Genomic DNA, 4786 nt, shown 5'->3' with positions numbered 1-4786 from the left:
GGAAACTGAAAACATCAGCACAATTCACAATTAAGGGTAAACAAGGTGTTTTGTGCTACGAATATTCAAATGTTTTGTGTCACTGTTACGTGTGCTATAAATTATTTTTTTCTCAAAATAAATTTTGTGCAACAATCTTTTTTTAATTTTATTAAAAGAGGTTGTCTGGTAACTCTGAAAATATGTATTTAATGAGGACGAGCTTTTAATATTTTCGTTTTTTATAAAGCATAAAGATAAAAAGCATATCATTCACATATTTTTAAACAAGAGGGTTAGGTTATAAAATGGTCACTCACTTTTTTCCCGTTTCCGTTCTCACACCCGTTCCCGAGCAATTGTGCAGCCGTCTTAAAATCTATTTTTAATAATGATTCGCTACTTAAGACAGTAATCAAACGCTATTTTTGTCATTAGTTTTTTCTGGCACTTGATATCCGCTTGTACTCGCCTCGTTTTTATATTTGCAAAGGCAGCTTCAGGTATAGCGTCTGATCTAAACCGATAAATGCCGGTGGCTGCAAAACCTGATATAATGTTTGATGATGTCATTACTTTTATCCAAACTGGAGTAAAATTTTTTCCAAACCTCATTGTGGTAATCGCCTTGCCAGGGTTTGTTGTTAAAAACTGTAAGACTTCTTGGTCCTAAAATGTCTCAAAGATTTTAAATATTGATTTGTCCATAGGCTGCAACTCGTGTGTCGTGTTGCTAGGAAGACAACCTAAGGTAGGCATCAGACTGTTCGACCGACCACGACCAACCGTCCAACGGCGAACAAATAACTTTTGTATTTTTATTTTTAAACTCACATTACTGGTTCGTGTTCCATCGACCGACCGTCAAAATGCCAGGAAAGTGTAGCAACATAACCACATTTTTGTAATATTATTTTAAGGGCTTTTTGTACAAAATTAAAATTTATATAAAATTAGCAGCGATAATTCTACTGATAAATTGTTCATCACTTATTTGATGTGGAGATGTCTTCGTAGGCGTAGGACAGTTTGGGTGCGTGACATTTTTTTAAAAAGACAACAACAAGGAGAATTCTTTGTGTTATATCCCATTCTATTAAATGATTCTATTAAATTTCAAAATTATTATCGCATGAGCAAGTCCAAATCTTGTAGATTAATTACAAAGTTTGAAATGTCAATGGTCAATTTCATTGCTCATAACAGTTTAAATGAATGTGAAATGTTCCATATTCATCGACCAAACGATCAAAAATTCCAACAAGTCCGAATTTCAAAACTGGACGATCGCGATCGGCCGCTGTAAGTGATGGACGGTCCACCAGTCTGACTCTGCGTATACATTTTAATAGACTCGATGTTGGTCGATCGTGGACGGTCGGTCTGGTCGAGCAGTCTGATTCTTGCCTAAAGGGTTGAGTTTTCCGAAAGTACAAGCTGATCATAGCGGCAAATGTCAAACATGGAACAAAAAATTTTGGCTTAGCAGTGTTGGCATGTTTTATAATGTATATCGATGGCTTAATGCTAATTGCACTGAAAAATCAAATGTAGCTGCAGACAATCAGTCTTTAAGTAGTACTGAAGAACCGGATATGAACCAAGTGATACAAATTCAGAATCAAGTATATCAGATGGCTGATGAAATAACAAATAATAATTCAGAGGACCTAGCTTCCTGTGCCACTTCTATTGACGACAAGAATGCTAAACATAATCAAGATCAAATAGACCAGACCCTCAATGATATAGAGAGCGATATTCCGGACGATTTGGCTTTCACTTCTATTCAAAATGACGATCAGCTCCTAGTATTATGCGACGAGGTGCTCGAGAACCTAGAACAATCTGTTCCTATTACTGATCTCGAGGCTGGCTAAAGATATTCTAATAATAGAGTTTGTTGACAATTATTCCGCTGAAGAAGAAAGTTCTGGGAGAAAAGCACTTGAGTCTGAATGGCCGAGAAATAAAATTAAGAAACTAAGATTAACTGGTAAAGCGTATAAAGGTTATCAAAGGAATAAAAATGGCGTTCTTACACAAGGGGTACCCAGACCTGCAAGAAAAATAACCAACGCATGCAAATCTACTGCATGTTTAAAGTCAAAGAAACGCTTCTGCCAAACGTTTTCAAAAGAAGACAAATCCTCGATTTTGAAAAATTCTGGGTGGATTTGGACTCGTGGGAGGAGAAAAAGGTCTACGTTACCGGGAATGTGGAGTATGTGGCAAAATGAGAAGGTCCTTCCCGTAGGAAGGGAACTTATTTTTACTACCTAAGAACAAAAGAGAATAACAGAAAAAGGGTATGCAAAAAAATGTTTTTAGGAACTTTAGGAATTAAGGAAGATATGGTTCACAATTAGGTGGCTAACACAGAACATGGACTGAGAATTAATAACCCAGAAGGGGTTACGTCTGCAAGATCAAGATCATGCCTCAAAAACTAATAAGAAAAAGTGGTTGAGAAATTGGCTAGAATCGTTGCCAAAACTGAGCTCGCATTACTGTAGAAAAAATACCCAAAAGCTATATCTTGAACAAATTTTTTCTACTAAAATGGATTTTTTCCGGACTTATGAAAATTATTGTAAATATCACAATAAGCAGAAATATGTCTTAAGCTTTCCAATATTTGATGACATATTTAGGCAAATGAACCTATCTTTATACAAGCCAAAAAAGACAGATGCGACGTATGCTGCTCTTTCGAAAACAATAGCATAAATGAAGCAGACTACAAGAATCATTTGGAAAAAAAGGATAGGACCAGAAAAGAAAAGGAAGAAGACAAGTAAAAAGCGTTGAAGGGAGAAAAGTATGCTCTGGTTGTGGATGTTCAAGCTACATAATGCCGTCAAGCCGTTCTAGAACGGCTATGAATAACTGTTCTGATGAGACTTATTAAGTCGAAATACGTATCAACAGATACATAGACGCTTTGAACGTGAAATCAAATCTTTGCTGTCTTTTTCATTATAATTCATTTTTTTTAATGTTTTTTTTTCTTGAAAAAGTACCTCTAAAGTCGACTTTATACTATTCAAGACAGTTTATGACGATATTTCCATGCAATATATGTCCCATCATGTTGCCAATATAACAAAATTTATAGTTTAGAATAAAATTTAACCTTATTGTGTAAGTGTAAATGTTAATTATTGGATTTACATTTTAATATATTTAATGCTGGACTGAAATTTCTAAGTGAAATATCTATAGCTAATGTTTTGATATATTCTTTTATTGGCAACAGTAAGTGGTGTCCCAAAATTGCACTAAAATAGCTCTGTTATAAACAGATCATGCTAGGCGAGAGATATGCCATTCAAAACAGCATGAGACTTGCATGGCCTAGATGTAAAGCTACTTTAACGAACCTCTAAAATGGACCACTTTAGTTCATTGTCTCGATGGTTTTTGCTTTTGGTTGGATTTTGTCTTTGTTTATGTTTTGTTGTCCTGTTTAGGTTGTCCACCTCTTCAGGACGTGGTTTGTTTTTTGGGCTGGCTTTTGTCGCTGCATTGGTTCTAGTGGTGGTTCGCTTCGTTGGATGAGTCTTGCTGAGGAGCATCCTGAATAATCAGAGGCGAAAGGGTTGTTGAGCTAAAACGGTCCTTTTCAGAATTTTATTAGTGAAAAATATATGGTTATAAATTGACTGAATTTAATTAATAAGTATATGAGTTGTAAATTGCGTGAGGGCAGCTGTAGCTGTATCTTCTGCAATAGACAGGTATCATTGTGCAATGGGATCGGGAAATCACAGAAAACCGATCCCTCTCTGAATCACTCATTATGTATATTATTATATATCTATCGACGCATGCTTTGAAAATTCACATAACTGACACTTCAAACCAGTAGCGTTGCGCGTTAGCTGTCTTTTATCTTTGACACTTCGCGTTTTTAACAGCTGGAAACACTCATTTTCGATCTTATCAGGTAAACTTATATTATCATATTAATGCATATACATTATGAGAAGCGTATATTATTAAAGAAATAAATTAACGAAAAATTTTTGTCACAAATTAATTACTATTAATTGAATTAAAAATATTTGAGGTCACTTTTTGATTGGCAACCTATTATCAATATATTCTCCTATTTTTAAATGTATGTACAAATGTGAGTTTGAATTACTACGTTATGAAAGTAGTGATCCTGCAGTAGGATATTTGGCTATTTTGTTAAAATACCCTTTAATATTCCTGTTATTTTTTTATACACGACTGATTGCACACTGTCAGTTTTTGATAGCAACTTTCAAACATAGCATAATACTGTGCTTTTAAATCTGAAATACGAGTCATTATTTTTATATGAGTAATTAGGATGACGAATGAGCCTGAAAGTTCACAAATGTTTAAATTAACTATCCAGCAACGTCAAAGCCATACACAGAGTAATCCCAATGAAGTTGTAGTACCTGCCTTTCCTCAAGTCCGACATGTTTATGAAAAACCTGTAATTTATAAACGTCTACTTGTTGTGATGTTTATTTTAACTTTTGGAATCGCATCAATTGCATTGTTTGGCATATTCAGAATCAACGGACGTTTTGGATTCACTTAAAGAAAATTGACCCACCACTATTTTAATATATTTATTATTATAAATATTTTAATATATATTAAATATTTGATATAAATTTACTTATAGTGTAAAAATATTAGAAAAAATTTGTTAAAATCCTGGATGGTAAAAATATTAGTTGTTATATCTTTGAAATCTGTCTGGTTCTATGATTGTGCGTCAAAAAATGTGTTGTGTGCAAACTTTGTCAGTTGTCACCTTACT

The sequence above is a fragment of the Diabrotica undecimpunctata genome, chromosome 4 (genome assembly GCF_040954645.1).
Source record: "Diabrotica undecimpunctata isolate CICGRU chromosome 4, icDiaUnde3, whole genome shotgun sequence".
In the NCBI taxonomy this organism is placed as follows: domain Eukaryota; kingdom Metazoa; phylum Arthropoda; class Insecta; order Coleoptera; family Chrysomelidae; genus Diabrotica; species Diabrotica undecimpunctata.
This window is presented reverse-complemented; position numbering follows the sequence as displayed.